This window comes from Vanessa tameamea, chromosome 17 (genome assembly GCF_037043105.1).
Source record: "Vanessa tameamea isolate UH-Manoa-2023 chromosome 17, ilVanTame1 primary haplotype, whole genome shotgun sequence".
Lineage (NCBI taxonomy): Eukaryota > Metazoa > Arthropoda > Insecta > Lepidoptera > Nymphalidae > Vanessa > Vanessa tameamea.
This window is the reverse complement of record NC_087325.1, coordinates 7,163,779-7,190,033: the sequence shown is the minus strand read 5'-3', so window position 1 is coordinate 7,190,033 and position 26,255 is coordinate 7,163,779. Positions and strand designations below refer to the sequence as shown.

Here is a 26,255-nt window from a genome sequence, read left to right as displayed (position 1 = left end):
ATTAGTAGTGCACAATATAGCTGAGCTATTAGGAAATCGCGTGGCATACGTAATTCTAAGGTTTATTTATCTTAATTCCTTTTTCGATTGGATAAGACTATAGATGAACAAGAAGGTGATGGTGTAATCCAGAAATATTTGGACAGATATAAGTATAATTCACTAACGGTTTAGACCCCGGCTATCTAGAGACCCCGCATCGGCTAGGGGTTCCTAGGCAACTCAAGAATTAGGAAATGAGGTTTAAAAATTATCTGTTAATGAAATTGTTGAAACTCAATATTTCTCCTATTTTATTAGGGTGATGGCATAACTGCGTAATATAGGAAAGCATGGTAATTATGAATAAAATTGCGTTGTGGTGTAAAACGAATTTATTTTATGAAGTTAGAAAAAGCGCTTCCGTAAGGGCATTGCCTAACATTAAAGATTACCTACTAGCGTTGTATATATACTAATATTATTTATATTGTATAGTGTTTTAGTCAAAGTCAAAAATCTTTATTCAACATAGATGTTACACTTGCGTATTGATAGGCAAAAATCTACCACTGATTCGGAAATTAACACCTCGGACGTGAGAAGAACCGGCGAAAGAAACTCAGCGGATTTTTTTTTAAATGTAATTATTTGCAATTATTATTTTCATACAATAACAATAAATATATTTTCGTTATTAGAAACAGCCTGGAGGCGATCATCTCATTCCCAAGGTGTGCTATATAAGAACTGATCAACTATCAACTAAGAAGTCATTAGTGTTGTAATATCCTCTAGCACACAAAGTAACTCTTTAACGATTCTTTTAAATTTTACAATAGAATATTTTTGAACGTTTTCTAGGATCCTATTGTAAAAACATTTAGGTACATTGACCCACAAAAGTGTTACTAACCCTGTGTAATCGGTTAATTGAGGTAACAAGTTTATGCTTGCTTCTAGTATTAATAGAATGTACATACGAAGAAGCGAGTCATGATTTTAATTTCTTTAAATTTACACCTTAACGAATCTTTTGGGCCTAGGTTATTGATAGCACGAATAGCCCTCTTCTACAATACAAAAATAGTATTAATATCGGCTGCAGTATAATGTCTCATGATATTCTGCTCTGGGGTAATCCCCGGAGCAGAATGCATTATACTGTGGAAATAACTAAAATACACTAGGCGAGTCTTGTTAACGTCAGTGAAAAGACTATTTTTTTAACGCGTAGGCTGCAGAGCTGATTCTATCTGCCAGTCTATTTATATGGGGGCCCCATTGGAGCTTAGAGTCTATTGTGATACCAAGGAACTTAAAAGTACATTCGCATTGACAGTTTTGAGTAGTCCCTTTTGTTGTTACATTATTAAATCACAATTGCTATTACAAGTTATACGTTACGGACATCTTAGAAGCATATTTTATAAATATACATAGCAATCTGTCTCAAGTAATTGGGTGAGATTAAAACATTTTTTCTCGGAACATTGTTCTTGAATCTACGACCTAGAAACGCGTGAAGTCAATTAAGAACTTTGGATCTTACAAACAAATATGCGCCTAATTGCACGGAACAGTTACCTACTGAGAAATAATGTGAAACGATTTAATCTAATAAAACAATGACTAAACGAATAGAAGTTACTAATTGAACATTGACTTATATTTAATAATATAATTATAAATTCGACCGTATTATAACAAAGTATTGACATTAAAGATAAGATATTGGAAAACTTTTCATTTTTAGTAAGGTTTTTGACACTAGTTAGGAACTTGTCCGATACGGAACTTTACATTATATTAATTACATTAACAGCCTGTAAATTTCCCACTGCTGGGCTAAGGTCTCCTCTCCCTTTGAGGAGAATATTTGAGGCATATTCCCTTCCCCCTGGACCGCGGAAGCGTTCGGACGTGTTCACTGTATTGAGTTTTGTGTGAAATTTTAATATTTAGAGGTTTTGAACCTGTGTCGGCGTGAGTTCGGATGTGTGTTTCTGACCGTTACACCAAACGTACAGGTGACGTCACGTCGTAATTTTTGTAATACATTCGACACAAGTAAAAACATTTTTATTTGCGGGTATTTCTATGAATACTTGTAACAAATCTCCAGCTAAGCCAAATACCTACAAACAAATGGATCGTACGCCGCCTAATTATGTTGTTCAACGAATTAAACGAGGCAGAAAGAAGGAATGTGTCCACGATTTCGAAAATTTTCGGGATAGGATGGAACTAATGCTATCAAATATGATGGCCGCACAAAAGGAGGACATAAAGAAAATTCAATCTACACTAATGGAAATAAAGACCGCAAATAGCGATATTCAAAACACGGTTGATTTCCTTGCATCTCAAAATGAAGAGTTGAAGAAGAAAATCGAGCAATTAGAAATACAAACTAGAAAGGATAAAGATTACATTACACTTTTAGAAGACAAAATAGAAGAATTACAGCGTGAAAAACGTAAAACCAGCATATGTAAAATGTTCCAAAAGTGCACGATGAGTCTAAGGAAAAGTTAATAAAGTTATTCTTAAATCTTTCTAATAATATTGGTTGCGATATTGATGAAATATAGAGGGATATTAAGGATATTTATAGAGTGCACAGAAAAAATAACACAAATACAACGCATATCATAACTGAGTTATCATCCACGGTGCTAAAAACAAAGTTCCTTAAACATGCCAAAAATTATAATACAAAAAAGAAAGAAAAACTATGCGCCAAACACCCCAAGTGTTTGGCGCATAGTTTTTCTTTACAAAAAATGAATATGAACCAATTTACGTATCGGAACAACTTACAGCCAAATGGGTCCGCCTGTACTTTTTAGCCCGCGATCTTGCCAAGTCCCGGGACTATAAATCTTGTTGGTCATCCTATGGCAAGATATACGTTAGAAAAAATGAAGAGTCACCGATTATAGTTATTAAAAATGAATCGCATGTCAATAACTTGATGCAAAAGGAATGACTATATTTTGTATTTAATTTAATTTTATGTGAGTTTTATAACTTGTTTTTATTGTTTATTTTTGTTCGTACGACTAATGTTTTTATTGGAATTAGTAATTTATTTGTTTTTTATGTAAAAAAGCTATTTCGATTAATTCAATCCAAAATCACACTTTATATGATGTATTATTATAACAAAATAACAAAAAACACATTTTGCAATCAACCACAAAACTGCAATTTACTTAAAAAACCTATTAAAATAAGGATATAAGTCAAACCCACCGCTTGTTTGGAAATATATTATGATTAATAAACTTCAAATTTTTAATGAAATTGATAATACTGAATCATCTGTGTCGATTTTTTGCAGTATAGAAGATTTACCCAAACATGAAATTTTAAAACAAAAATTTTACCGCTGTATCCCAAAACATAAGAAGTATTTACCGTAACTTAGACGACTTTAATGTAAATTTGCGTTCATTTAAGTTTAACGTGGACGTGATAATTCTGTCAGAATGCCGAATAGATAAAGATAAATCAATTCCAAGTCTTTCCAACTATAGAGCCTACTATACTACAAACCACCTTAACCAGAATGATGGGGTTGTTGCTTTTGTTAGGGATGATATCCAAGCAAATGTTAATGAAGTAATGTTTATGGGTGCTTCCTGTATCGAAGTGACTACGTCTTCATTTGTTATTTTGGGTATTTATAGATCACCGTGAAGTATAAATGCGGATTGTTTTGTTGAATCATTGAACAGCCATCTAGAATTACTTACATCTCGCAGCAATATTATACTGATTGGTGATATAAATATAAACTTGAATCCGAAAACAACGGAGCAAACATTCGAGAGGAACAATAGACTAAATTACCTTAACGTGTTATCTCTTCATGGTCTTCTTCCAGCTAACTGTCTCCCAACAAGGGAAAGCAGTTGCATTGATCACGTAATCCTCAAACTAGAAAAATCAAAGTATTCTGCTTTTTCTGCTGTTCTAAATACTACGATAACCGACCACCACATGGTATTTTTATCCGTGTACTGTAATAAGCCTCTTATCGAGAAAAAACCAAAGAAATTTGTAGTGGATTTTAATGAAGCCTACCGTAGTTTGACCCTACAAAATAAATATATAAATTATTTAAATACTTGCAAGCAAAGTGACCCCAACATTTTGGCTAACCTACTAGTTGAAGTTATACAAATTTGTTTAAAGAAACACACTAGAAGCGTTTGCACTTCTAGTAATAGACGTATACTCAAGCCTTGGATGAATGAGGGTATCCTGAGTTGTGTTCGATTACGAAATACGATGTAGAGGAAATTGCGATCTAATCCATGCGGTGAAATTTTAAAAATTACATATAAAAGATACCGAAATTTCTGTAATGGACGAATAAAAAAGTTAAAAAGAGATTATTTTAAGAAACAACTGGCTATATCAACAAAAAATTCAAAATTACTATGGAACACGATTGATGCTATAACTCAACTAAAAGCACCGAAAATACCTTGCACCAATCTTCTCAATCTTAAAGAGACTCCTTTACAGTCAGTTAATCAGGTCAACCATTTCTTTTCAAGTATAGTTCCCTTGCTCAGGTTATTACAGAAAACTTACATGTTGTATGTACCGGTCCAGATATTTCTAGTTCTCAGGTAAGTTCTTTAGGGCTACTATGTACAGATCCATTTGAAGTAGAGAGTACGCTTATGAACTTAGACTCAAATAGTGCAATAAGATGGGATACCATCCCGACCGCATTCTTAAAAATGGACAAGGACATTGTTGTTCCTATAATAACTAAAATAATTAATTTGAGTTTCGAACAAGGTACATTTCCGGAGGCCTTTAAGCAATCTATAATCACACCAGAATATAAGAGTGGGACAGGGATGATATAACAAATTATAGACCAATATCTGTTTTGACCTGTATTTCAAAAATTATGGAAAAAATAGTGAACAGAAGGCTCCAGAACTACTTTGACAAATACAATATCATTTCCAAATCGCAGTATGGTTTCTGTAAAGGCGTGTCCACTGAGGATGCAGTCGGGGATCTCACTAAACTAATTGTTCGGCAGGTTGATAATGGCAAAAAATGTTTGGCGGTGTTTCTAGATCTGAAAAAAGCCTTCGACACGGTGTCTGTGCCTGTTTTATTGAGGAGACTGGAGGGTCTTGGGCTTAGGGATAAATCTCTTTCGCTTCTCAGAAGTTACCTTAAAGACAGAAAGCAATCCGTCAAAATAGGAGAATTTATGAGTGATACTGTAACTGTTAATTACGGAGTCCCCCAAGGAAGCGTGATTGGCCCGACCCTGTTTTTGATTTACATTAATCAGTTATGTAATAAAAACAAATTTTTACCTATGCAGATGACACTGCTATCGTATTCGTGGCAGACACTTGGTCTTCTTTGAAGAAAACTCCGGAATTAGGACTTAAAAAAGTTGCAAAGTGGCTAAATGAAAATTTATTGACTTTGAACATCTCCAAAACAAATTACGTTTGATTTACGAAAGTTAGCAGCACTCAACCAAAATCTGATTTTATAATAAAGATTCATAAATGCCCTGACGACCTTGAGTCTGATTGTGACTGTCCTCAAATAAATAAAGTTGCTAGTGTAAAATACCTTGGTGTTATGGTTGACCAAAGATTATCTTGGTATTCGCAGTTGGAACTGAAGATAACTAGGGTTAGAAAGTTTATCTGGATTTTTAAGTCTCTACGGTATGTATGTGCAAAGTCCTTACTAAATAAAGTGTATATAGCTCTAGTACAATCAACCTTGGGCTACTGCATTCCTGTATGGGGTGGAGCAGCTAAGACTAGATTCCTTGAACTGGAAAGAGCTCAAAGATGTTTGATAAGGGTGATGTACAGCAAACCATATAGATTCCCTACCACTACACTGTACGAGATAAGTGGTCTACTTACGATGAGAAAACTTTATATAGTAGCATCAGTATTAAGGCTCCATAAAAGCTTGAAATATTTACCTCCATCAACAAATAAACGCAGGAAGTACACAGTACCATATAATGAATCTATCAAAAGTAAATTTGCCTCAAGACAATACTCAAGACAATCTATTAATTTGTTTAATAAAATAAACCAGGAAGTGGACATATATTCCAGTACATACTATGATTGTAAAAAAGCCTTGACAGACTGGTTGTTAAAACGTAATTATAAAGAAATAGAATCCTTGCTTGAATACATCACCTAACACGCTGTGCGAATAAACAACACAGGCAAACACAAACACACGCTCCAACACACACACACTCACCGACAAACACTGCTCACATGCATAAGCTAACACACTCACAAACACACGCATAAGCCTTACGCCTCAGATACCCTACATCCTCATGCCACACATCCCCTGAAACATATTAATACTGTTATAAAAATACACATTTTAAATAAAAATTATTATTATATCACCATGATTGTCATTATTTAAATTTTATTATGAGCAAATTATTATGTAAAGTATAGTATATTTTGTAACTGCTGTCTTGTAGTACTTACCTCTGATTGTATAAGAGAAGAGCGGGGCCTCCTACTACAGGTATTGATATACTTAAAAGGGGGTACCCAACGATGTATAAACAAGTGTACTAATTTGAATGAAATAAATTCTTTTTATTTTATTTTTTTATATTCCACCACGCTGCTCCAATGCGAGTTACGCGAGAATACCGGGTGCACATGAGAATTACATTGAATTACATTTACAGAATTACATGAGTATTACACACATGCATGTTTCCTCACGATGTTTTCCTTTACAGCCGAACATGAGATTAATTATTAACACAAATAAAGCACATGAAAACACAGTGCTGCTTGCCCGGGTTTGAACCCGTAATCATCGGTTAAGATGCAAGCGTTCTAACCACTGCGCCATCTCGGCTCTTACTTAGATAAAGTTTACCTTTAAACTATGACTTATATAAATACGGCTATTTAATTTTTTTTCACACCTGTGACGGCACAACATTCTTAAAATGGGATTTATAGTTGCATCCATGAATCTATATATTTATTTATTATTAAACTGCAGCGTTTGTATAGTTGAATTAAAAAGAAATAAATATTAAAGTAACATCTAAAATAAATATATAAATCAAACAATTATAATAATGTAACAATTTATTGCAGATAAAATCTGAAGGAAGCAAATAAATAACTTTTATTTATAGATATACACGTGTACATGAAAGATATACTTGTGCACAGATATTATTTGCTTATATCTCATTATTCTATAAATTATAATGATGGTACAACTTTAATTTACACGGGTCGATCTGGAATGGGTATCCCATCCAGTCACGCAGTCTTAAGTAAGAGTTGATGTTTTTTTTCAAAGTTAAAGTCAAAAATTTTATTCAATATAGAAGTGTTTACATTTGGTTATTGATAGTCAAAAATCTACCACCGGTTAGGAATTTAACACCTCGGACCTGAGAAGAACCGGCGAAAGAAACTCAGCGGGATATTTTTTTTTTTTTCCATTTTGCATGTACAATAATAATTATATTTTACCTATTTGAAACAGCCTGGAGGCGTTCAATTATTTAAAAATGTTAAAGGCATGAATACGTATAATCTTGCCAAAACTTTATGAACGATTAATAACGTCTTAGAGAAACTTTGACAATTTATCACAACAATATCAGAACCAGCTACGGTCGGTCTTTAAAGGATATCATTTATCAACCAAGGAATTATCAAAGCTATTATTGTTCAAAGTTTTCTCAATCTTCTTTGATAAATTTCTAATTCTATATTTACTTTAATTTTCATTTGATACTTACTTCATCTACTTTTTCGGGCCCAGTGGTTAGAACGTGTGCATCTTAACAGATGATCGTGAGTTCATAGCCAGACAAGCACCACTGAATTTTCATATGCTTAACTATTCATCTCGTGCTTAGTGTTAAAGGAAAACATTATGAGGTAACCTGCATAAGTCTAATTTCAAAGAAATTCTGCCACATGTAAAACCACCGAGACGCATTGCAGCAGCTTCGTGGAATGGACTTAAAACTTTCTCCTCAAAAGGAGAGGTCTTAGCCCAGCAGTGTTACAGGCTGTTATTTTACTTTTTTTTACTTAAGACTTGAGTGACGCTTAAAAATAATTAAAATACAGTACGTGCAATTGGCTGACGTTTGTTTGAGTACTTTGGCGCTTGTTGAAATAGTAATGATAATCGACTCTATACGTAATTGTAACCGCACAATAAATGCTTGCTTCTCGAGCATAAGACACTGTGCGCGCGGCTGCTTTTTTTTCTAATAAGCCTGCCGCAGCCACTCGTAACTAATTTCTGGGCGGCCAACTTGAACACGCGTACTGTAGTTTGACCTAAGGTGAATTGATAGAACGCGTTTGTAAGTAGGGATTACCTAAAACGTATAATCGGAAGGAATTCTTAGAACTGCTAATTAACTTCGGAAGACAAACAAGAGAACGACTCTTCCTAAAATAAGTATTTGATTTTATTTTATGTGACGGTGACAAGTGGCTCACATAGCCGAACACAAAGGCCCTATATGAAATAATAACCATTCCTTAAATCTCTACTACTCTAGTCAGACGGGCTTGTACAAAGCCCTACTACCAATTAAACCGTAATAAAGTAGTTATAAAAATATCCAAAGCGTGATTTAATCTCATAAAACATTAAATATACTTATATATATAAAGATTATGTTAAGATGATTTTCATCGATGGATTCCTTGGGAATTCAAGTAACATCTTCATTACTATCACGCAATCAGCTCACAATAGGTAATAAAGTTATTTTTGGTTAAAATAGAAATAAACACGAACGGAATTAGTTAATTGCAGAAAAAATGGCACAACACTACTGCAAAAAGTTAAATTTGCGTAAATACATTTAAAATACATTAAAAATTTCCATAGAAATTTACATAAAATATGCGACGTTAAAAACAGATACGATATCAAATACTTCATTGTAAATATTTTTTGTTACAAACAAACACTCACGAGGGCGAAGGCGGGAATATAAGCTAGTTTACATTAAAGCGCGGCAGATTAATCTGCTTAAGAGGATAAACCTTTAACTACTACTGGGCAGAATTACCTATCGACGGACTCGCATAAAACAAAAATAATTATCTATCAACCTGATTCAATTTGATTTTTTTTTGTTAAAATATAATTTCATTTAACTCACGAATGTATTAAAATAATACCTATAATATTATCATAGAATATTATTTACCAAAACGACTTGTAACGAGTTTTCAACATATTTTCAATATCAATTTATCGACTTTCCTATAGACGTCATCAATAAGAAAACGATAATAGTTTTCATTAAAAAAAAAAAAAAAATATTCTAATTGTTTTAGTCGGTGCAAGCTATTAGTCTTCAATCAATTTATTTTATTAACATTTTATGCAATAAACCTCAACGAATAATTAAATGATAACTACTGCAGAGCTATTCCGTAAGAATTGATTCAAAACAAAGCAAAAAACGACCGTGTAATGGTATCTAATTGATTTGCGAAAATTACTATAATTGGTCGTTAAATATAATGTTCATACACATGCATCATAACGTATCACCGTAAGTTGGTTTTTAACACTAATCCTAAGAAACGAAGAATTGTAAATATTGCTGTAAGAAATGGTGTTATTTATTTTTCTTTAGATGGCGTGACCATTTGTCAAACAAAAAATAATACAAAACTTTAGTTGATATTAACTCACTTATAACAATTTACTTTCCTTGTTTATTTATACTATTATTTTAATACAATTTACACTCCATTAGTATTACTGTAATTTAAATTAAATTTACTTGATTGACTGCTTACTTAAATTAGTTAATTAATGTCAGTTTTCCACGGAAAATTACTCGGTAGGTTCTGATAAGGATCGTAATTATGCTCCATGTAATGTCAGAATATATATACATAAATATACCTATATAACTAACAGGCGACTAATTGGTGGAGCGGGTTACAAACAGTTCAATTAATCTTTATTTACAACGACACTAAAACATTACAAACGATATTATATTTACTCTCACAACATTGACTTACTATTTTATCATATTACCATAGCTATCACTATTAGAAGGTAATCATAAAAAAGTTGAAAAAATCCAATAAATTCAACTTATTATCATTTTGAGGGTTCCGTAGCCAACTTGGTGGTAAGGCTTTGTGCAAGCCCGTCTGGGTAGGTACCACCCACTCATCAGATATTCTACCGCCAAATAACAGTACTCTGTATTGTTGTGTTCCGGTTAGAAGGGTGAGCCAGTGTAATCACAGGCACAAGGGAAATAACATCATAGTTCCCAAGGTTGGTGGCGATGATGTAAGGAATGGTTAATATTTCTTACAGCACCTTTGTCTATGGGCGGTGGTGACCACTTACCATCAGGTGGCCCATATGCTCGTCCGCTAACCAATGTCATAAAAAACAAAAAAAACAATTACATATTTTATATCTCCAGTATGGAGATCAACAAATACTAAATCCACGCTTTGTGAAATAAGACTTTTCTATTATATGTATGTTTATTATGAAATTATTTTCCTTTTAAGTATTTATTTTTGTGGGAGCACGTCCATCATTCCAGTTTATCTTATGTTGCAAATACTTATGTCTGAAATCATACGTTACGGTGGCCCGTCTAGCGGTTGTCAAATTAGTATAGAGAAAGAAGTAATGTAGGTAAATAAATCGCTTGGATATTGTTAAGACATTTTGTTTTGTTTTTTTTTAATCAGATCTCTATAAAAAATATTACGAAGTTACTGATTGTTAATAGGGTACCTACTTTCGGTAGTGAAAAATAAATTATGAAATTTGATAAAAATTAAAATATATGTAGAAATATACTTAAATATTCTGATTTTTAGTCTTATAAACACATTATTGTTTTGTTATATTAAAATTAAAAGTCGTTATTTTTTAGTCTGTAATAATAATAAATAATATTTAATAATAATAAATAATAATAAATAATAATAATAATATTACGTGACCTAAAACACGAGCCGCCATGGTGTGACGTCATATAGGTAAAAACTGTCATTTCAATATCATCTGGCGCTTTGATAAACAACTGTAATTTTAACGTTGGGTGAGTGCCGATCGTACATACAAAACTGCTGTTTTGACCAATATTACGTCATCGAAATTTTGGACAGCGTTATTGCGGGAATAAAAAAGGTTTAAAATTTTATTTAAATTCATAGCAAGAAAACGTGTTTATTTTGCCGAAATATTTTTATTGTAGCTTTTTTATTAGGAAAGTCGATATTTTGAAGTATTTTTTATGTTATATTTTTGTTAAATATAACTTTTTATAAAAAAAGAATATCTATGTAAAGAGCTACCCGGCCGGCTGCTTCTGATTATTAAAAAAAATGGGAAGAGCTCTCAGCAGAATAATATTAAGTATAACTATTTTATAACGTTTATTTATTTCTAGTTTATAAAATTTCGTCGTACATGAAGAATACGAATAATATAAAAATTTGTTTTAGTCGTAACTTTACTGTGAAGTATAGATCAAAATGTATCTACTATCCATGCAGTCCACGACTAATATCAAGATTCAAATTTAGATTATTTTAACTGTCAAGGTCAAAATTATATTGTTCGATGCATTTATCCGACTATGCGTTTCGCAGCGAACGATTGTTTTCGCTGTACATAATTTGAATATGGTGACATCTCAAGACCTCATTGATATTTTATAGTTCAAAATACAATTTTAATCTATATTAAATTCCCAAGCTAACTAACATATTTGTTATTGGATAAAACACCGCTATCGTTTAGCCATTTTTCAAAATTCATAATATTTATCGCTCTTTCCATTAGTGAAAACCGCATCAAAACCAGTTAAGTGGCTTAGAAGAAGTTAGCGGCGATACAAACAGAAAGAGATTTTATTTTATCTAATTTATAGATATATAAATACATCGTTTAAATCAGTGATTCCCAAAGTGGTCCAGGTGGACCCCCAGGGGTCCACGGGAGACTTGCAGGGGGTCTACTTAGGCGTGAATTAAAAATGGGGGTCCATAAGATGTCAATGGGGGTCCACGAAAATTTATCTGCTTGGATAGTAAATAGCAAAAATGTAAGCAGTTTTTATAAGGGCCTACCTAGATTGCTTTAAGTACCTACCTAACTAAGCAGATAATATTTTAATAAGGCAAGCGACTGTTACTTGTCCAAACTTGCGTATTCGATATTACGTACAATTTCGTGTTCAGACTTGCAAAGCGCTATCCGCCCGACAATGCTCAATGCTTGTGCAGATATTAACTTGATCCCCACTATAAATACTTGATGCCAAAGGTACCTAGCCTTTTTTTTTTTCGTCATCAGTTTGAGAGAATCACTAACAAATTCATAGATTTTAATTGCTGAAATACTCGTAGGGTTACTAAGTATAGAATTAAAAGCACCAATATTAAACAAATTTAAATTTAGTTCATATTTTAGTGTTTCTCTCAAACTGTGGTTACGGACACATGCCAATAGGTGGACCACGAGAAAAATAAGTTTGGGAACTACTGGTTTAAATGATTACAAATTTATCGTTATAATAGATTGCTCTTTTGCTGTATGGTAAAAAAAAATTATAATAATTTATATGATTGAGAAAAGGACTTAAAATTAGGCGTGGTTGTTTGAATATTAAGTGTTTTTAATAAAATAATTTTAAAATAAAAAACATATTTCTTTTTTATTGTATTTTATACATGTTCAAGGTAATAGAAAAATAATGGTGAAAGTCAACACCTGCTATTATTTTTTTTCTTCGTATTAAATAAATTTGTTTGCTTGCTATGTGATGTAAATGACACGACACGACAACGAAAGTCCGATTTAACAAATGGCTCTACTTATGTCCACGAGCCAATGCAATAAATAGTCTAAGCCGTATATTTTGTACAAATCTCCAACTCTAATTTTTCATTAAATAGTTATTTATAGTGGTTTTAAATGTCCATTATGATGATGGATGACCTTTCGATTAATTTAAATTACATTTTTGCTAATTTATACTAAATTTGGTAGTCGTTAATATATTGCTTAAAGAATAAAACCAGAAATAATTGAACACGCCATCTAGCGACTACTATCGTAACTATAATAAATTAGCTCTGCCGCAAAGAGTAGGTATTTTAGATGCTACTCTTTTTGAAGACTTATTAGTATGTAAAGCTTACAATAGATGTCGCTACTTTTTTTTTTTAATTGTGTTGTTTTGTTCAATTAGTCAATTTAATTTGAACTAAACGATCATTTTATATTCAGATTTCTAAATATGTATTATTAAAATTAATAAAACTAGCTACTATTTTCCTTTTAATTAACAATTTTATAACAATATTGTTAAAATTTTGATGAGAATAGCGTAATGATCACCGCAAATGGTATTCTGTTCTTTTGGTCGCCGGCTCGATCAAGCTCGATCAAATTTATGTTTACTTTATAGGTTTTGATTTCGTGTGTGAACCTTTCATCTTATACTGGTCCATAACTTTGATATTTTAAGGCAAAATGTGTAGTAACATCATGGGTTGCTATTAAATTTTTACATGAGACTAAAGTTTCGATGTTCATCACTAAAGTATATAATTTGTGTTTTCAGGTGTAGTGACGGCTTCAAGCTGGCATCGTCGGGCCCAGGTAGCCCGGCGCCGCCGCCGGTGCAGTGGCGAGTGCGGAGGAAACCAGGTAATTCTTATTTAATACAACTCACAAGTCAAGTTTGGTAAAAGAATCGAATTGAATGCCTTATATGAATAGTTATATAATATATATATATTATGCCTTATATGATATTTTTTGGAAGTCGTCATCATAGATTCCTTTTAAAATCAATCATCTATCGATCGATCCTGAAGTTTAGTTTTTGATGATGTCGGAAAATAATAGTAGATACATAAAAATAACGTAAATGAAAATAATTGAAATAATACACTATTAGCGTTGACAAAACGTCTGTGAAGATATAAATATTTAAGAAAAAAGTACCATATATTGCATCTTAACCAACGAGGTATTATTAAGGTTGCCCCGAGTCACTTGAACTCCGGGAAACTATTAAATCTTGTTAAATTGTTACAACTCATTGTTGGACGGTGCAGCCAAGTATCATCTGGAAGCTTTGGACTCAGTTGACCGAAGAGCCCGTAGGTTAATTAACAACGAAAAGCTCTCAAATAGCAGACTACACACCCTTGAGCATCGTCGTCGAGTTGCCAGCTTATCGGTTTTTTATAGGATACACTTCGGAGAGTGCTCGAAGGTTCTTTTCGAACTGGTTGAGCCATCTCCATTCCTTTATCGGACTACTAGGCGCAGGCAAAAGTTTCATCCATACGTTGTTGACATACCCAAAATTCGAACTAAACGGTTTGACAGCTCGTTTTTTGTGAGAGTCGCCAAAATTTGGAACGACCTGCCTGGGTCTATTTTTCCTGATGAGTCGAACTCTGGAGCCTTTAAGAGTAGAGTGAACAGGTTTCTTTTGGATGAGCGTGTACCACCTTCGTCTTCACTACACCTTCACTTCACCTACACTTTCCATCAGGTGAGATGGGAGACAAACGCCTATTCCATTACAACGATAAAAAAAAAAAACTCCCATACTAAAGCTGTTATTTTAGCGAAAATATAACCAGGTTTATATTATGTGATACACAAATGGAGCTCGTTGTGCAGAACTGTTTCAACTCACAGAAATACTTAAAAGTTTTTAATATTTTTAACTGAATTATTATAATGACTTTTGCGTAATGTTTTTTACAGTTTAAATAATTTTATCAATGTTTCTGTGGGTATGTTCCGATTCACAACACTCACACACACACAAAACAATTCCACGTAAAGTTAAGAGCTCAAATTTCATCAATTACAAGCTTGTTTTAAAATGTATTTTGATAATTTAAATTTTTGCTTACTCTGAATATAACCCATTCTTGCTACGTAATGAATACCTTTTAAAAATATATATTTGTCACATATGCTTTTATTAAATCAATAAAAATAAATTAATTTTGACATACCTTTTTAAAAACAAGCTTTTGTTTACAAAATCTCAGGACTTTATAGAATCAGGCCATGGTTACCAAAAAAACGCACTGTCATCGGAAATAAACAAACATTTCAGTTTTACCTCCGTAGGATAAGAGGTGATTCTGATTCGCTTTGCAAAATTTGACCTAAAAACAAAAATTGCTGGTTAAATAAAAAAATGTAAAAAGCCGCTAAAGACATTTTCGTTTACAATTGTATATTCTTCTGTTGTTGTGACCAGTATAAATATACAACATTTGCAGACATTTGTGCCAAGACAATCATTTGCTGTAACAAATAGAAATACATGCAGATTTGTTAAGAATTCACATGCGAACTCGTTAAGACTACCTACATGGTTTACATTGGCACGAAAGTTTCACAATTAGATAGTGCACTTAGAGTTCTTCTTAATAGCTTTAACTTTGATAATATCATTACTGTCTGTCTCGTTGGTCTAGTAGATATAAACGCCTACATATAAGGTCCTAGATTCTTTGGTAGATTGTAGGCGTTACTGTTTTTTGTTTCAAAACATTATCAGCATTTTTTGGTGTTTTTAAATATGTATGTAAAGCCATTGGTTCTTTGCTTAATTATCTTCAATCGTGTCGGATTGCCGTTCCAACGAGCTATAAGAGTGCGGGATTAGAGAGTTTCATACCTTTTTTTCCGTACAATCTGTTCCATTAAAATATATAATAGGTTCGTTGAGAATGGTCTTTGTATCAGAATTTAGGTCAGGAGGACATTAATATCAAAAGAAAGTACCTTAAATAGCCCATTGCTTATTTACTAATATGGCAATTAAATATATTATTAATGTTCTCGATATTTCGTAATATACCAGAAATTTTTCGTATTCCTCATTTTCGTAACCTTGAACGAAGATGGTCTATCTCGTGATAATCCCAATATTCGCAGGGATAACCATTCTTATCGAGGTCAGGGCTTTAGGTAGGAATATCTTTTATACTAACACTGAAAAATGTGCCATCTGTCTGCCTGTCTGTCTCCTTTCCAAGTATTAAATGAAAACATAAAACCTAATAAAAAAGCCCTCAATATATTTATTTAACTTTATATACTATTAATATCTCCAGACCAAAAATCCTATTACGATAATGATTCTATAACTTACGACAAAAACTTTACTATATTTTTGGAACTATCCTTAATGTTCTTGAAGTGTGAACTACTCCGACACAATTAGGTTTGTACAATGTACAATCTTATATAATACAAAGTTACAACTTAAAATGATATACTACGCTGTTGTATGTTCTGGTATTCTTAGCATAAACAACTTGTTAAGTTTGATAGATTATGATTAAGCGATGGCGTTCCCGTATACATGAATAGCATTAACGCTCAGGAACTCGCAAGCGTCTCAGTTTTTCATGTAGTAAAAAATAATAACATAAATGAGCCGATGTCACTGAGTGCAGTGGTTAGATTATGTTAAGTTTAGCTGATGATTACGGGGTTCAAACTGTTTATAATTTAGTTCAGGGTGAAGGACAATACCATGAAATACTGCCAATGGTATATTCAAACAAGGATCGAAGCGGCGTGTTTATATATGTATAGCCTATTCCAATGGAAGTAGGAATAAAGATAAACAAACCTTAAATTTACGTATTTCATGCGATTTGCTAATAACTCAGCTATATTGTGCAATACTAAGAGTTTATGATTAATATATCTTTATTTATAATATCACACTACTACACTTTACTACTTAGTTCCACTTTAATTTTATTTCCAAAATTCCGAAAACAGTTTGGTCGACGTTCAAACCGCCATATTTTCGCAAATCCATAGTGAATATCATAGATTAATCAAGCTCTCGACCAATGATATCGCGTCAATTTGCTGCCAAATGTTGTTTATTTGGCTTTTTCTTCTTACGGTTGGAATAGAGTATAGGTAGTCATTTTCTTCTCAAAAGGCATTGGCCTTAACCCTGGCCCAAAGGCCTGTAGGAAATTTAGAGGGTATTACTTTAATTTTTACGTTCAATGAGGATACGTCTCTGTGTTTCAGTGTAAAACGATAATCTTATATGTAATGTATATAATATATTAATTCTTGTTTATGTTCTTATTTTATGCGTTAACGTAAAACGTCAGGAGATAGTCAGTCGGAATCAATCCGAAATCGACTTTAATTATTATCACTTACTGCTGTAAAATTAACAATTCATAAATATTTAACACGACTTGTTTCAAATATTGAAAGTAACGATATAGTTATTGTGATTGTAACAAGGAAATACGTGGCGGTCGTTGTTCTCCCTCACACCCATATAATATTTCATTGTAAGATAAAGACAGACGTTACTTGATTAATTAAAACTTAAAAACAAATGATATCTAAGTAATTACTTATAGTTTAACATAGGTAATCCAGTTTCAATCCCAAGGGTGGGGCTCAGAATGATCATTTTATTGTATTGACATTGCGCTATTAACCGAAGTAGTTTATAATCACACGTGTCTGTAATTATACTCACTCACACTTGAAACATTTAACATTTAAATGTAAACCATTGTTCTTTTATAGTAGTGTGCCTCATGTACTGGGTGGTCTCCGACTTAATTGGAGCCCACTGTAGGCCTTAATATTGCCTTTTTATTGATCAACTTGATAAAAAACGTAATAAAGCTTACATTTCCAGGTTCAGTTTAATTATCAACTATATATATATTAGATAACTAAAGAGTGTAACAGCCCGAAGTATGGAAGATGGTAGTGCCTTCCGTGCCTCGAAGAGCACGTTAAACCGTTGGCCCTGCGCCTGAACTCTATCCGGTAGTGTAGGACTCGGGGTCCCATCAGATTATGCCAGTGCACCTAATAAAAATACTATATAATAACGCGTTAAAATAAGTCTGAAACGGTTAATATATTTTTTTAATATTTACTTCATGATTTTATTTGTGATTCTCTTTATCTACGATTCTCGCAATGAGATATGATATTAAACGCCGCAAGTTATTTCAAAGAAACGATTTTGAAATTCTGGCTTTTAAAATATATTTATAACTCGGGAACTCTGTAAAGAGAATTTCATAATTTAAATATATTTTTAGAATTATTTCGATAAAATGAAAATACGCAGAGCATTTATTGAATATAAATATATATATATACAAAACCGCTTCAAAATTATTAATTTAAACGATATAGATCTATGTATACGAAGAAAAGGTTGCAAACAGAAATTAACTCAATTTTCACAATCGCGATCAAATTGAAAAGTTATTTTATTAGTTGACTTTCTATTTAATTTAAGAAAAATACTAATTACTAACTTTTTTGCCTTTCTTCTTAGTAGATCATTATCATTCTGAAAAACTAATATTAACTGAAGTAACTATTCTTTAACCATTTAAGTTTATGTAACTAAAAAAAATTGAACTTAATTTCTAAGTGTTTAAGTTACTAACCATTAAACAAATATTGAAATGAATAACTGTTAAAGTAATTATATGGTTTCCCAGATTAGTTATTTAACAGGAAAAGACAATCAGATTGCTTTGATTTTTTTTTTAATATAAAAATTAGAGAAAAAAATATATATAATGAAATAAAAATCAGTACAGGCAAGTACATATATATGTTGTCCCTCAAATTTTCAATAATCGTAAAAAGCATAAGTCCAACATTTCCATACCATAAATAACACTCCTCTACGATACGTAGGTTCGATTGGAATTTGGAACGTACTAAATGATTTATTAAAAATAAACTCCAAATTGACGTAGAGCATTCATGACTCTTTATTCACATATTTTTTATAAATACAGTGGACTAAATTAAATTGAATTTCCATGTAGAGCGTTAAAACACATTTGTTTACCGTTCCACATTAAAAGTATTCACCTTTTTCGCTTAAAATTACCCGCAAAATATTCAAGTTCCAACTCGTCACCAATATTGTAATTAATCTACTAGCACGTAGCCTGTCTGGACATGTCAAAGGGAGTAATTGACGTTATTTTACAACACGCAAACATGCACATGGATGTAATTATACTCGTAAAGCAATAATATTATGTAGGTAGCTACGTTTTACGACTCCGTTCGCGTATAATTAACTCTGCCGAGGTCCCAGTAGACGTATTCCAAACGTATTTCTGTCGTAATGATGCGAATAATAATTTGCCATGTCTAAACTTGGGTTATTTCGAATAAAAAAATAATAATAACCGGGTGATAATTGTGCCGGAATGGGTACTTTTTGTGATTTTTTAATTGTTACATCAAGTTTTTTTTTTGTAAAATATTACATTTTTGTCTATGAAATATCCTTTTTTGTTAAGCTAATTAACATTAGGTTTTATTTTAAAAAACAAATGGACGCATTCATTTTAAGTTATCACCTCTGCCCTGTGAACATTGGCAATTGTTAAACGTATGCAACATTTCTTATACCCCCAGTGCGCCGTCGATCGTAGTACTTATATGAGATGTTATGTCTCTTGTGCCTGTCCTTACCTTGGTCCGTTCATTCTTCTAACCGGTGAAAGCAGCTTGGCGGTAGTATCATTGTAGGCTTGGACAAATGTATTCGATTCAACGAAGTGATTTCCATCGTCTTGTTTAATTCGATCATTTATCACTTGTGTCATTTCTATTCTCAATATATAAATAATAGTGCGATATATATACATCACCTTCTACGAAAGTTAATCATACCAAGAATTCCAACTTGGGACCTCGAGAACTAGAGCTTGCTGCTATAATAGCAGTATAATGAGATTATACAGACAAGAATAATAACTGTTATTAAATATTGGTTAATTATTAAATAGTATATACCTAATATACATATGAATATACCGTACGTACAATGGTATATTGTATGTTTATGACTTATTTTAGAACTTGATCCACGTTATTGTATGTTCGTGACCTCTCATAATACATTCGAAGACCATATGCATGATTTAATATGATAAGTTTCGCATGACTTATCGTCACGGCTTATAGCGGAATAAATCTTCATGTACATATCTTTAATGTACAAAGATATTCCTAATAAAACACAGTATAGGTGCGAAGTGTATAACATACACACGTGATCATTATATTTTCACGTCCAGTTTTTTTCTTAATCATTAAATGTTTGGCTTTACGTGTTTTCCGAGGCGCGAGTGTATTGCAATGAAAAAAGTAACATAAAAAAAGAAAATAGGAAATATTTTGACAGGAAATATCTATACTATGTTAATATTACAAACCTGAGGAATTCGTTTGTTTGGTTGAGCGCGCTAATCTCAGGAACAATTGGTCCATTTTGAAAAATATGTCACTATTAGATATCAATTTATCGATGAAGGTTTTAGCCTTTAGGCCATATACCATCACGCTACCACTAATAGGAGCGCAGTATCAATAAAAAAATGTTACAAAAACGAGGAAAAAATATTTCTTTTGAGAGCAAAAATCATCTATGGCTAAATGATTCCCCAGTGAAAGCTGTAAAAATGTCCACGACATCATATTAAGGTTTGCTCACTATAACCTATTTCTATGGTTAAAATAACGTATTATTTGCGAAGGTGTTTTATAAACATAATATTATATAATATTCATATAATTGCCTTTTACATAATTTGTTTAAAATAAATATCTTAAGAGATATAGTTTTGAAATTATTACCTGAATTACAGTTACTTACATAATAAGATTATAAAACCCAGTACTTTTATCTTACCTTAAGCTACACACTCACTGGTAATGACATTGACATAATAGACATTGGCAGCATGTAAATCGTTTGTAACATAAGCAATGGCCCAATACGGTATCTAAGATGTCAAAGACATGTGTCCCTTGTGTCTGTAATTATAAAGCTAAATTATTACTGTTTGTCGATAGAGTAATTGCTAATTGGGTGGTACCCAAAAAGGTCGTGCACAAATCCCACTGATGGTAATCAGTAAAATGTATTAAAATATACTTAATTCAAGTAGGGTCATAAAAGCACTTTTGAATCGTCATGTTACAGTGTTAAATTAATGTAAATTTACCACCGGTTCGGTAAGTAGATTCTATCGAGAGGAACCGACAAGAAACTCAATAGTTACTATACTAAATTTAGTATTAGATTACTAGAATAAAATTAAAAGGACATTAAGTTATTTTTTATACGAACTGCAGTATTTTTAATACAGTGGTATTTCCTACTACTTATACTAGACATAGCATTTATTATATTCCAAAGAAGTAATGTGCACATTTCCCCCTTAAAGTATGACTCATTTAACGATTTCCTTAAACGATAAAATAAATATTGCACACGTAAATATAAAGCGATGGTTTCTCGGAGAAACTTAATGACTCATAAAATATTTCACGTAGTTGTGTATAATTCGATTGTTCTCGATTATAGAGTCTGTAATCTGGAAACGCATTACCAAGATGCCAATTATACTCGTGACATAAATCAATTGTTCAATTCTCTGAATCAGTTTTCACTATGATTGATAAACGGTCAATCACTAGCGGCCGCAGGTATGTTATTCTGTGAGAATTCTCTGTATGCGCTATTTATACGTGAATCACCTCAATGTTATTATAATAATAATTACCTGTCCCTTCCGACATCGTAAGGGTAAAATTCTTACAAAGATACTTCAATTTTTACCCTTAAAATTTAATTTCCAAAAATCGTGTCTAATTTCTAAAGTGAGCTACATCACGAAAGGAGTAATTATGCTTAATTTCAAAGTAGGAACATTAGTTCCGTAATCTTGTGGTGAGTGTTACATATCACTTTTCGAAATATCACAATATATCGATCGAGTTCGGCTTTCATTTTCGAGCTGGTACTCACGGAATAATTTTGCTGTTAATAATAATCTATTTATTAGATAATTTATTAAAATTCATTATTAAATCTTGGTCTGGGTATTTTAATATGTACTTTCCTACTACCTAATACCTAAAATGATGTGTATTTTGATATGTAATATAATAATTTTAAAACAAATACTAAAATAATGATCATTAATGTGTAAACATAAGAAGTAAAGGTAAACTGACATCATCCAGTTACCGCCTTCGCAAAGTCAAAACATCCTCCTTGGGGCACAGGATTAGTTCCTATAATAAGATCAAACTGCTATTTTAACTTGGCCTAGTAATAAATTTGAATATCACGTCAAAAAACATTAGTAAGGCTTACTCAATAAATGATTATACTAATGATAAAAATCATCAAGTGCTCGTTGATTTTCATGCAGGATACATTTAATTGACACATTGTAAGTAGGTGGACAAGACTATGTTAGCAGTCAGTGTTACATTTCATTGCTGTGATTCGGAGAGTACGAAATTCCTTTGGTTTTGCACTTGACGTCTCTCCGGTAATATCAGATTGCTGTTCCTTTGGATTAAGAGGAAGGGTGACTGCAATTTTATCAGAAGAATATGACTTTTTTTATCACGATGAAAGCTAATAAATCTTTTTATTAATACATTGTCACCTTTTCAGAACACAGATTTTATCTTGGATCTTTACGCGTATTTTTAAAAATTAATAAATATTTCAATTTCTCAAACATACTTCGTCAAAATTTCAATTAGCTATAATTCAAAATCCTTTAACTGCTCGTTACTAGTATTCATATGACATATGACATAATATGACGTTAGACGTTTGATGAACTTTACGTACTCCAATTGCATGTCTTTAATAGTATTTTTTATTTCTTATTAGTTTTGAAATTTTAGAATCTAATATGCGATATTGACTATAATGGTTATAAAATTTATAGTATAATATAAATCGGTTGTCAACATTTCACGAGTTAGATACGAAGTGATTTCTCACAGTATCGAATCGCTGGACAAGTGGATAACTCTTAAACGAAGATCGCGGGCTCAAGTACAGTATTTCATGAGCTTAATTTGTGTTTAATTATTTATAAAATCTACATAATCAGCCTGCAAATTTCCCACTGCTGGGCTAAGGCCTCCTCTCCCGTTGAGGAGAAGGTATGGAGCATATTCCACCACGCTGCTCCAATGCGGGTTGGTGGAATACAAATGTGGCAGAATTTCGTTGAAATTAGTCACATGTAGGTTTCCTCACGATGTTTTCCTTCACCGCCGAGCACGAGATGAATTATAAACACAAATTAAGCACATGAAAACTCAGTGGTCCCTGCCTGGGTTTGAACCCGAAATCATCGGTTAAGATGCACGCGTTCTAACCACTGGGCCATCTCGGCTCTTTTATGCAATTAATTTCTGCATATATATAGGCAATAAATACTACTTAATTACGAACTCTTAGTGTATTAACGTAATTGGATAAGTAACAAACCTTTTTAACATAGAGGGGGTTATTTTTTCACAGCAGGAGGCAATTTACGATTAGTCACTATAAATAAATAATTGTTGTTTTACTTTAATGAATGAAAATATTCCAACTTCCGACCTTCAGAAGTTTGTCGACGCGCCCCATTTTGTTTGTGATAAGCATCGCTCTAATGGAATAAATGTTCGAAAAGGCTTCGAGTCTGTGGTATTGTTTACCGTTACTCTTGACACGACTAATGGATGATAAGAAAGTTTATTAATCACTTTCAAGTGCTGATATTGATGAAGGCCAAACAATTTATTTTAATTAAGATGAGAATATATGAGTTTCAGACTATTTTCCAATATACATTCTAAGTGTTATTTTTGATTACTATATACAATAAATATATACAATAAAATACAATTAATTCAACAGTTTTGTCGATTTAAATTTAAATTTTTTTGGCATGATTCTGAGAGGTTTCTGTTAGTCTGAGAGTTTAACAGTTCGCTTGATTTTATCATTCCAGAACAGTATCTGTCACCGTAAAATTGTAATGGATTACACCCTTTATAGCGAAAAATAATGCGTTAAATTGTAAGCACAGTTTCGACGATATACAATCTCTCGAGATAGATAGATAGATAGATTGAGTATAACGATATTTACAATTATACGGTGACATCCAACTAATGCTTTATTATAATTTCAACTTGATATCCGACAATGAACTCAAGAATTTATATTCTTAATAAAATCCTAAAAATAACAAATGAATGTAATATATAAATACACGGAATATAATCCTAGCGCTAGGCATAAGCGCGTAATAACGGAAACATCTTCAATGCGTCGAGTTAAATTTGCGTGTAACTCTTAAAAGCTCTGACATTTTAATTTAAGAAGGTATCCACTTTAATTGTTTCTCTGCTAAAATATAGACTGTGTAAATTTTCACAAGGACATCTTATTTAGTCGCTGAAGTTTTATGTTATTCATTTTGTCGATATTTTATTCCTCTTACGTCCTGAAGAGAGATAGCTATTCTGTAAGAAAAATGATGCGTGTACGGGCGTGAGAATTTCTACTTAAAATTAATTAACAATAAAAACTAACAATAATTTACTTATTAATAATAAAATAATAATTATTATATTGATGAATGTAATTTCTTCTTTTTATTAGATACCACTATTATGTCATTAAACATTTAAATTTTTTAATAAAATAAATATTATAAAATAAGATAAGGTGTGAAGTGGACACTTAATTTTTGGTTTTGAGAGCAACTTCATCATGTAGTTTTCATAACGCGTCTAAAGATAAAAAATATAAAGAATATATATTAATTTTTTTTTTTTTATATTTTTGTTCCAAAGAGGTTTATTTCGAAATTACAATTTGGTTAAGAACTGATGATGAATTTCGTGAACGGACAACGGAACTCTTTTATAAGTGCCAGCAAATCAACCGCGATTGCTGCTATTTTATTGCTAACTGCTATTGAATTCGGTTATCTTTGTTAAACGATATTTACTACCTTAACTTTGTATGTTATTTGGGGTTTTAAAGGTTAATTCAATTTGCCAGTGCAATAAGCAATATACCATTTTACTTGGTGGTAGTACTTTGAGCAAACCGTCTGTGTAGTCATCACAGCAATACTTGGTATTATTGTGATAAAAAAGTAAAAAGTTGGTTAAGGGACTTGTTGGTGACACATTGGTAATGCAAGGAATGGTGAATATTTCTTATAGCGCCAATGATATGGATGGTAGCTACCATTTACGATCACGTCCATTGAACATTGGTCTGTCCACCTATTCCATTAAAAAACCAGCAGTTAAGTAGTTCAATTGAACATTTCGTCTTTTTATTATTTACTTTTATAATTATCCTAAATCAGCGTTTTTTCTTTCTACGTACGTACGTATATCTTGATTTTATATGACATTCGGTACATTTCATTAGACGTACACAAAGTTCCTCTGCTAAAATATAGACTGACGTCGTACATCAGGGAGAAATTGGCGTATTTTCCCTTATTTATTAATAAGTTCTATTAATACATCGAAATTATCTTCTTCCTCCACAAACAGAACAAAAATCAAATAATGGACTGTGATCAGATGATACAGAAAAGTAGACAAAACATACTTACTATTTAATAATATTTTGTTTTTATTTTATCATTACAACCTTATCTAATATTATAAATGCGAAAGTAACTCTGTCTGTCTGTTACGCTTACAAAGCACTGAACCAATCTCGATCTGCTAGGAAAGAAACATTTTTTTTCCTAATACCTAACGACTAACCTCCAAAGCGAGCAAAGACGCGAGGGACAACTAGTTTCCTATATATTTTAATTACCATTTAAAATTTATTTAAATTATTGTTTCCGCGTGAATTTTAACCGATTTTTGCGGGTTCACATCCATGGTAGCACCATTGAGTTTCATCTGCTTAATTTGTCTTTATGATTCATTTCGTCGATTGCAAAGGAAAATGTTTTGAGGAAATCTGCATATATCGGATTCATTTGTATGTACTAATACGCATTGGAACAGCGCTTTAATTAATATTTAAGTAAAATTATCTTTATATTTGATTGTATCCGAACTGTAACACATTGTTATGAGTTATCTTGGCTATTACGAATCATAATAAAATAAGCACCCACTTGTCAAAGTTACGGGTGTACCTAAAGTTATTTTCGGCCAAGTTGCGGCACATACATGTGTTAGACATCACGAAAGTTTTAATAACATAAGTTAGTTTTGTCTAGTGAATCTAGTTTTCTCTTGTTCCGATAACACAAACACAGTATTGTGTTATGTATTTT

The 26,255-nt window shown here is 32.1% G+C and overlaps 1 protein-coding gene across 3 annotated transcripts in view; it reads left to right on the top strand.

Moving 5' to 3' along the window:
- Pde11 (Phosphodiesterase 11) overlaps nt 1–26,255 on the top strand; it is a 231,852-nt gene that overhangs the window by 46,495 nt on the left and 159,102 nt on the right. For all 3 annotated transcript variants that reach the window (XM_026640190.2, XM_026640188.2, XM_026640189.2), the window contains exon 2: nt 13,661–13,746. The gene's annotated coding sequence lies outside the window, so the exon portion shown is untranslated. The remainder of the gene's footprint in view (nt 1–13,660; nt 13,747–26,255) is intronic.